This window comes from Morchella sextelata (assembly GCF_020137385.1).
Source record: "Morchella sextelata strain SCLS chromosome Unknown scls_4, whole genome shotgun sequence".
NCBI classification, from domain to species: domain Eukaryota; kingdom Fungi; phylum Ascomycota; class Pezizomycetes; order Pezizales; family Morchellaceae; genus Morchella; species Morchella sextelata.
In genome coordinates, this window is record NW_025408619.1 from 106,639 (window position 1) to 117,543 (window position 10,905).

Here is a 10,905-nt window from a genome sequence, read left to right on the forward strand (position 1 = left end):
ACATAACCGATGATGTAAACACACACACACACACACACACACGCACCTCACCCACACTCACTCACACACACACACACCGGGAGAGAGAAAGGGAAAGAAGACAGAGAGAGACTCGCCTACCTATGCACACCTCTCCCCCCCCCCATTCCTGCATTTCACCCCATACCGTAATCTGCATCACTCCCATAACGTCCACCGACGTGGCAGTCTGTTTAGAGGGCCCCCTCCCCTCCTCCCCCCCCGGGGGGGGGGGTTTGGTCCCACTCTTCCTCTTTCTCTCTGTGTCTGTGTCTGTGCCTGTCTTTTTCCCCCCCCGTCTCTCCCCACCACACACACACACGCATAGAAAAGAAAGAAAGAAAGAAAAAACGAAAAAACGAAAAAATAAAAAAATTTCCTTTCTGTAGCTGTCGTACCACCGTCGCGTGCCACGTGCAGGGGTGCGGTTGTTTCGTTTCCGGGTTGGACGTCGCGTCGGGAGGCCTTGCTGGGTGGGACTCCAGGTGTGGTGTGCCGGTCGGTCGGTCGGTTAGGTAAGCGCTGCTGCTGCACAGGGACATGGCCAGGGACAGCAGGGACAGACAGGCACATCTTTTCGAAGCAGAATGGGGGAAAGATGTGACTCTGCAAGGAACTCAATCACGAACTATCATCACCACCTACCTAGATTACCTACTCAATGTACCCAAGTACCTATTTCTCCCGCGGGAGAAAACAATAACCTCAGGATATATATAATAAAGTATATCAATCTTATATCTATAAGCTCTACGTACTCTTTTTCACCCACTCTACTCCAAACTACCCCCCATGCGTGCTGTACCCCCACCCCCCCCCCCACCGCCGTCCTCCGTAGAAAGGCGCCCATCTCGGCCACTTCCGGAAATTTCAACATCACGTGACCTGTGATCCCCCCCGTTCCACCGGGCTTCCATGAGATGCTTCCACGGGAAGGGCAGATCCAATTAGGATGGGGATGGATGCTACCCGGTCTCCTCTCCTCTCCAACTTCCCCATTACCTAAATTACCTGTCTGGGATAGAGAGAGAGAGAGAGAGAGAGACGCTCCAGAAAATTCGAACCCTACTCTACTTACTCTAGGGAGAACCCTACTAGAAGCTCTGTCTCATTTAATTCCCCGTCCGTCCCGGTTCCCGTCCCCTGATCTGAAGAAGAAGAAAAAAAGAAAAAAAAGAAAGAAAGAAAAAAAAACGAAGAGGTACGTGCATGGTATCTGAGCGCATCGCATTTGCGCGGGTCTGCTTGGCTTCAAGCAATGGGTAGGAATGAGATGGAGGCCGCTGGCGCTGGCAGCTAGGGGAGGACCTACAGGATGTAGGTACGTACATGTATGTGATGTAGGTACCATATGGATGGGGGGGAGCCTCCGGATGGGGGAGGGGCAATTCTGGCCAGATATGAGGCGCGATGGAGATGAGTGGGTTATGGGGGGCCGACACACAGCAGCGTCATGTGGGTAGAGCGCTCTACCGGCCTAGGTACATACATGTATGTACTGTACATACATCGTACCTGCTACCTGGCTACCAAGTATGTGTGACTCTGCTGGAACGTGCTGGTCTGCTGGTGGAGGAGCGGAGTGGAGTGGAGTGATGATGGGTGATCATGAGTGAGGGGAGGTGATGCGCATTTGCAGTTGCATGGCCATCTCCAGGTATGTAGCTATAGTGTATGTATGGCATAGCATACATGTATGCATCAGAAGTAGGCGGACAGCTAACCTACTAGCTAGGCGGCGGCCACCACATAACCTACATGTAGGTACGTGGTGGTGCTAGAAATTCTACGATTGCCTACAGCAGAGTTTCCGGTACCTTGTACACCCTGCCTGCCTGCCTCCACGTCGAACTCCACCACCCACGTATATGAGATGAGATGGGAGAGGGGGGACGATGAGGGAGGGGAGGGAGGGGCACAGTACAGCGCAGTACAGCGCAGTAGTAACAGCACACCACCATCCACATCCACATCCACAAACGTACCGGCCCCATGGCTCCATCCACATCCACATATTCCATCCACAACTTACTCCTCTACCCCCGATCCCAAATCTTGGAATCTCGGAATCTGCGCATGATGTGGGTTTCATTCTTTTTTTTTTTTTTTTTTTCTTTTTTACTTTTCGATGCCGGCTCGAGATGGGGTCGATGGATGACTTGTCACCCACCCTGCCTCCCCTGCCAGTACAGTGCGCTGCTATAGCTAGCTGGTAGCTGGCCGCTTGGGATAATCCTCAATCACACTGGCTCGCACTCTCTGCTTGCCAGCAGCTTAATGTTGCTGAACGTGTGTACTGCAGGATGAGATGAACCCGCGGCGCTTCATTACCCAGATCTTATATTGAGCGCTGTGGTTGGCCTGGGGGCCCGGGGGGACATCCTTGCGTGGTGTATGTATGCAGGTACGCTTTTTCCCCCCTGGTCTAGTGGTCTGGTGGTGGGGAGTGAGGGGTAGCCTGGCCAGTCTAGGCACTCTACTTGATAATAGATTGCCCCAGCATCCCCCCATATATTACCCCCCTCGAGGTACGGTTTATATATTCTGTGAATTTCCCATGAGCTCTTAATTATTATTTTTGATTTCTGTATTTCGGCATGGAGATTACAAACCATTTCCCTTTTCTTGATCTAATGAATATGCAATATTTATCTCCGCCCTGGAAATGAAACGATCAATTTCAAAATTGTGCTTGTCGATTCACTTAGCTGCCTTCACCCCCGCCGTTTTGGGCCCAGCGGACGTGGCTGTCTCAGTATGTGTGTATCGCGCGCGCGGGTCATGAATTATCACTCCCCCCCAATATCCACTCCCCACCGCCCATAATATGTGACCCCAACCCACCAACCAATTCGACCCAACCCCAACCCCAACCCCAACCAACCACAACACTGGACCAATGAGACCACTCCTGCCACATATGCAATTGCCACACATCAAACTGATTCGAGATGCTTTCCTGGGTGGGCGCTGAGCCTGAGTTGTTCATGGATTTCAATGGGAACTGGGGATCGACTTGGTGAGTATGTGGCAAGATGGAGGTGGTGGTCCTAAGGTGACTTTGGTGATGAAGTCTCTGCCAGGTCTTTTTCTTTGTTCACCGAGTTCTTTTTATGTATGTATGTAGATCTCCTCGCCATGTAATGCCTACTTTTACACGTGTGTGCGGTGGATGTTTCATTACTCGACATGGCAAGTACTCTCGCGAGGAGCAGGAATAGAACCTGGATTAAGGTTCCTGGGATTTTTACCTCTGCCTACGTACCTACTCTAATTCAACAGCATTTTACCCTCTACTCTACCTTAGGTACGCTATGTACTCATGTAGATCTACTTACAAACTACCGTCCACCTCTCAGAGTACCTAGTGACACAATGACCCAAAGACCATCATGTCGGTCCAGTGCCTCAGACCAATCGTTCTGTGCCACTCCCCTACTTTTGGCTGGTCGTCGAATCGGCAGATGCTCTGCATATCATTCAGCTGGCCCGTGCGAGCCCGTATGAGCACGGGGGGTGGAGAGGATACATGTCTCCCCACCCAGGCAAGTAGCTTGTAATCACCGAATATCCTGTCAATCCCTCGCTTTGGCTCAACCAGTCTTTCTCCGAGCCCAAAACCGGCGAGAGGTCGAGATAATCTGCTGGAGTGCAAGATCGATCGATACTAGATCGAGTGATCTACTTTTGGAACTCTTCTTGGGTGGACGTTGTGCTTAGTTATTTGCAATTGTATCACTGTACTCTCCTCAAAGCTCGAGGTGGAGGTAGAGTAGAGGTATTATTGCGCCAACAGTCACCTGTTTCCCATCTCCCATCTTTCCTTGGTTCCTTGTCTGGCTCCAGAGGTAGAGAGGGGTGGAGGAGGAGCAGCAGGAGGAGCAAACGGAGTTGCAAGAGCGGATGCTTTCCATCCAGACCAACCAACTCCAACCCTACGTACAGGGGAGGGGGTTCGGTTAATTCTGGCACTTACGATCTAGATTCGAAACGGCCGCGAGCCAGTGGTTGTTTGCGAGAGCATAGCGTGCTGTAGATGACTGGTTGAGTTGCGAAGAGAGGGGCGGACGAGTTATGGGGTGCCGCTTAGCAGCGAATTATATATCAGTGGTTTTGTTTAGTAAAGGGAGGGAAGTGGGGTGTGATGGGTGGTCTGGATTGCCGACCTCTGAGGGGTAAATGGGGATAGAGTACTAGGCAGGTATCAACTACATGATCAGTTCGTCGGTGCGAGGTTTATTGCAGCCGTGTCGATGTTTGCTTTTGTTTGTTGGCGGGTAATCTAAACGGAAATGATCACAGTGCCAGTATCTTCGGCTCTGACAGAATATAGAGACTCTTCCGCCGAAACTGGTTGGCGGCTTAATTCGCATACGTTTATATTTTTACTTTTGATAGCCAAGGACCACGGGTATGAACGAAGTGATGCCAGTAGAGTATCTGCTTCTTCGTTATTCTCTCGACGTCGGCATGGAACGTTCAAATGATTATATTATATAGCTCTCAAAACGGAAATGATCAGAGTAGCTCGGCTCGTTGTCAGGGGAACTCGGTAGACAATGATTGGTTGGCTAAGAGTTTATATCCGGATCATGGAACCGTTGGGTTTAATTTTATATAGAGGCTTGTGGGACAGGTCCCAAACTCAATGGAACAAGCAATCCCTTGTGTTATGTATCACACTGGAATGTATTGACAGTGGTGCTGGGCTGAGCTGGACTGAACTGGCCCGGATACTGTGGCCATCTGGACCAATGTCGATACGAAACAATGAAGGGTTAGCCTGGTTCAGAATGTGGATAAGAAGGTAAATTAGACCTCATTGTGATACTTCAAGAGCCAAATTGATAAAAACCTCGAGGCTATCCTCATTGGTTCAGCTCGGAATGTAGCTGTGAAAATATGCCTACTTTTGTATATGTACAATTACCATGCCTTTGGCGTACGTTCCCCGCCATGAAGTTCGGATTATTAATTGAAGGCGTCCTGTAATTGCACAGGAATGCGGAAGATAAAGATTAACCTGGTAATAGCCTTTCGTATAGTAAGTGGCTTGTTTGCTTCCTAGGCCTGCGATTGTAGGCTTTTACAAGCAAGGTCTTTTCTTCTGAGTGATAACCGATGGATATGCGAGTCATTGAACTGAGGAATAAAGAAGGGTAATGAATAAAAGCTTGTTTTATGGTGCCAAGGTAAGGACAAGTATTCAAAGGCAAATGTAGTACCGTGTAATGATATAATATACCACTTTCATGAACAACGTTCGGCCTGCGTTTGAGACAACGTTAAACTTACGAAAACGAACTGGCAATCCGAACAGCAATCGTCCATCGACCTGCCAGTTTCAGCATAATGAAATAGTACGTACCTAGATCATGGTCGGCGGCAAACAATGAACACCCTTCAACGGTAAATTCTCTAGCTCTGTATATTACTTCTACCCCGAACACAAGGAATCGAGCTAGGTCCGATCCGTTTTGACCACATCTCCTGTATGATTCCGACAAACTTCGCGGCAATGCATGCTGCTAGCATATAAGTTCGGTCTAGCGACGATAATGAGTGAGCTATTGTACAATTGTGTATTTGGCCTGCAGAACCGCTTTCCCAACGTGTTCGGTCATAGAACAAGGAAAGTGGAGCATCCCGTCAGCTCTACTGTACCCAAGCCTTCTATCGCTTCGTCAGTACTGCATTGGGTGACTATGTAGGGGCCCGGGGTACTAAACTCTCTCTCAGCATTTTGGGGGTATACTTGATTTTTAACTTGATTTTTAATCAGTGCGATGCATGACTACGCGCTGAAGATATTTATAGTTCAAGAATGTCCACAATCAGTCATTATATATGTACAGAATTAAGGCTTCGGTGTGACTTTCAAGGTAATACGAAATTCATGTAGGGGAAGCGTTTACGGGGCTGCGGTACCTCGACGTATCATGAATGACACAAGTATATGCACAGCGGATGATTCCTAAGCTTTGGTGTAACTGCAGCACTTATAATATAACCGAGGATTGAACTGCAGATACCGGAGTCGTGAGACGGCCAATTGGGGAGGATTGACGGCGCATCGACCTAGTTGTAGTCACCCTTGACTTGCCGGATATAAGCCCTCCTTATGCCATGTTTTACTGCTACTCGGTACCGTTAAATACGTGAGTCTACTTCAGAACGCTCTCCGGAAGTATACGTACATATATTTTTAATGGGTAAACCACATATTTCAACGGTACGTACAGCCGCATTCGAAAAGTACTGGCACCCTACTATATTGAGTCGTTCATGAATTGTAGCCCACCAACAACCATGGCACTCACGCATACTCAACTTATTGACAAGTATGACCACAATAGAGACATTGCAGCTCTCTCTGACAACGGTCTCGAATATGAGAATCGCAAAGCAGAAAGGACTGCCTCGTGAGTTTGGCCGGAGGTGCCAAAACTTTTCGAATGCGGCTGTACATGTATTGCGGCACAACCGAGTGATAATACATGAAGACAGACTCAAACCCCGATCACACGTTACCTGGCGAAGCATTGCTATTCAAGTTAGAGTTGTATGTGGCTTAGCTATAAGTCTTTCGGTATTGCTTAAAAACGCTTCTAAATCGTGGACAATAATCGAGTGATAATCTATGAATATAATGTAACCTAGGTCCATGCAGCTAAACCGGTATCGCTCTTAATGAAAATGACCCTGGTGCTTGTTTGTGTTTAAAATCCAAGACTAGACACGCTATTAAAGCCATGCATATATGTCCTCTAGACTCATTGGACTCGTGGGGTATGTATCTGGACCCCCGGCAACTTCCGGTAATAATATTATATGTACTTTACCACTTTAGAACTTTTGAAATAGCCTGGAACACCAACAACCTTCCGCAAGAGTGATCCGATAGACAATTATATATGGCATGCATATATACATACATCATCATATCTTTACACACTCAGTCAGTCACTCTTTGAATTTGACATGGCAAGGCTGAGACGGTATTGTGCGTACAGTGCATACTGCATACAGGAGCGCACATTTTCAACCCACTCAGCTTGGTAGGCCCATGTGACATGATTATGCAAGTTTTTGAGGCGTGGTTATAATTAGAACTTTGTACTCTATCTTAGATTATCTATTACTTGGAGCATATGATCAGCATGTACCTACAGCCGTGCTCGCATTAGCCCTAACCCTGGCTTCGGGCCAAGGTGTTCGAAACGGATATGAGGAACAAAGGGAAGGGGGTGATCTCGACGCTCACTGAAGGGCGCTTGGCGAGTTTTGTAACTGAGGTATGTTGTGTATATGGATTATGGATGATAAGACTCCGAGGGCAATTTTGGCTACATATATATAGGTACATGTATATGAAACCTAGACAATTATTAAGACATGCAGGTCAGACAAGATCTACACATTTTTTGGATATTATAAGCGACTTCAATTGATAAAGTTAATGTGTTGGATACGGCGATCAAACAATTTCACGTGCCATATCGAGGTCGTGTTCTCAAGTGACTTAATAGTGGCCCAGTACACCAATTTATAGAAACGACATATAATCTGCCTCTTTAAGATATGATTATTATGACCATTCTAGCTGGAATTAGTGGTTAGATTTGGTTAGATTAATCAGGCACGGAGCCCGTGGTTTGTTTTCTTGCCACTTCACTATCACAGTTCACTGGTTGCTGATTAATATTAAGTACATTATAATGTTAGTTCATGGATTACTGATTGTCAATGATTCTGTTATGGGTTTGAGTCAGAGCGCCTAAAGCTTTCATGTTCATAAATCTTGATATGATATGCACTGTGAGAGTAACCCAGTCCCGCTAGTTAATGCTCAACACCCCGGGTGTGTCTCCCCCACCGACGCTGGATCATCTTCATGGTAGAGGGGCCAACATGATTAAATGTTACGCCCTTGTGGTGTTGAACAAACTTCTGAATGGTGGGGTAGATCTTGATACATATTATTAGATAAATGGGTGCTGTCTATCTCCTGGATCGTAGGTGGTTGATTTGACTGACTGGAGTTGCCATGTTGAGTTATCATTGACACAATATATCCTAATAAGTTTGTTCATGTAAGCGATAAACTGCGAGAACATTCTCTAGTGCGGGAGTGAAAGCAGAACCTTTACGAATTTATCGGGGTCTATGAGGCCGCTTGATGCAAACAGATGTAACTATATCACGTATGGGCATGTTAACCCTTACTTTTTCTTGAGTGAACACGAAACGAGTGTAGGGCAATTATTTAGTACAATACTAAGGCGTTTAGTAAAAGGTCGTGAAAACAGGCGTTGCAACGGGGCGATTTTTCACGACCCTTTACTGAACGCCTAAGTATAGAGAATGGTATATTGGCCTTAATTCCAGTCTTTATAAACTATACACGTACACTACGATGAGCAATTACATGGAGTTAAAATATGGTATAAACTTATTAAATCTAGCAAGAATATTAAGACTTCATCAGAATCTCGGTTGAGCCTTTGTTCAAGATGGACCTCTTCGTCGCTAGGAAAAAATAGAGTTGGTAATAGAGACATGAAATATCACTCGGACATGACCATTCACATGTTATGAAGGATATATCCGACTAGAGTCTGCAGGTTGACAAGGATATTATTTAGTAGGAGTATAAGTAACTATATCGCTGCCTATATTCTGGATAACCAAGTCAACATGGAGGATGCCTTAAGCCGCCCTATTAATCACAATAACTTTTGTTACTATCAATATCTCTCGATAGGCCTATCCCATAGACCGTCAGGCCGAATTGTAATTAGAGGCATCTAACGCAAAGTGGAAATCGTGATATGGTAAATGCAAGATTTACATGTATGTCTGTGTTACAACGTATCCCTTAAGCCGTCAGGACCGATTTCAATCCTGTTACTCAAACCCAATACGGAAGTCGTGATATAAACATCGCAGAGAAGTGATCATGATGAATAGCTCCTCACACTATTTCTTATCGGTAAACCGTGATAGATCACCTCATCATGATCACTTATCTGCGATGTTTATATCACGACTTCCGTATTGGGTTTGAGTAACAGGATTGAAATCGGTCCTGACGGCTTAAGGGATAATTCATCACACACAAACTCCTTGATGGTTTCTGTCGTTGCTAATCTTATAAGGGTGCCTTATATCACGATTTCCACTTTGCGTTAGATGCCTCTAATTACAATTCGGCCTGACGGTCTATGGGATAGGGGTTCGGATAATATATTTATAGATCTCTATTAGATCGTGGCGCTTAGTCGCTAGGCCCTTAGACACCCCTATATATCTTGGGCCAAGAGCAAGATAAATAGTTGGTCTTAAAAGGCCACAGCCCAGCGACTAGTGTCGCAACATAGTCGATCATAATAATAGAACTATAAGAATTGCTGTAACGTCAGCTCTTCTCTATTCACCTAATATATATACTGCCTCTTTGTAGTGATACATGAGGCGAATGCCTTCGAGGCTTATCGAGCTAGAGTACTCAAAACTCCGCCATGCAAGAGCACTGTGAAGGATAGAGATTCATGAGTTCAATAAATTGATATAGTTAAGATACCAAGTGCCTTAATGCGCAGCTGCAACGCTACGTTGTGGGCGCTTAAAGGCGTGCCGTTTTGAGACAGGGTTTTATTTATTTCCCAATTTGAAGGCATCGTAATCACCGGCATCAACAGAGATCCGACATTCTCTTCTGTGGGGAGAATTCCGTGGGAGGAAAGGTGACTATTTGAGCGAGAGCTTCCCCCCTTAGCTATCTAGATATATCGCCAGACGTACTTATGAAAACAGGAATAACAGTTAGTACTGTTGACGTTGTTGACTCCACTAGTATAGAAAGAGACGCAACGTGTTACCATGCATCAACGGCGTACATGTGAAACCGCTTTATTTAAGCTTTGGCGGCTCAACTGACATGACTTTAGTCGAACCTATCGCGCACCGCCCTGTTACTTGTCTAAATCCTTCTTAGCCATAGAAACACCACTTCACTCCGGATCACATTGAAGGAATCCTGCTTCAAAACTTCAGAATAGAACCTCATACCAATGGTATTCGTCCCGGACCCCGGCCCTCTCAGTACTAGCTGATGAAATCTCATTGTTTTCATAGTTTTTCCGGGGGGATCCGGATCGGAGAGCAATAGCACTCTAAACTGTGGGCTTAGCGCCCAAGAAGTTCCAATCTTCGATAGCTTCACACCGGGGTAAATGCTGCCGAGAAAGCCGATAACGACGGGTTCAAATCAAAGGTTAAGATGATGACGTATGATGCTATCTAAGAAAATACCACCTTTATACAGCAGAGACACGCGAGATAGCATCTCTGTGACCTTCAACTGAACAGCATCCCGTCAAAAAGGAACAAAGTTCACAGTTATGCGGTTCACGCAAGACTAGGACCCAAAGAACTATAATGAAGGTTGTAATTTACAGTCGTATTCATTCGTTGGTCTCTTCTTCTTTGAAGTCATGTTTGTTGTACATGTCTGGAGTAACTTGGAGTTGGGTTAATATCCTATAGCTCTCTAGAGCTCTATAAGCTACAATTGGTCTAATGTTGCCGTTGCCTTTGAGCAAATGGGACTAGCTTTATCCTCCGGTAACCTGGTCAGCTAGTTGGTTTCGGCCTTATTGTATAGTCATAATAGGAGTCTGATTGGGCACAGTGCCGGGTTAGCAGCTTCTACGAACATTTGAGGCCTAGAGGGCGAAGCGGACCGGTGCTAATAAGGCGGAGATACATACCTCAAAGCCAATAACCGTTTGCAAATTTGTTTATAACTGGAGTACTTCGATAATCTTTGGTTTTATATCGAAGCATGTGCAGGTAAAATATACTATCATCGACGCTGGACAATTA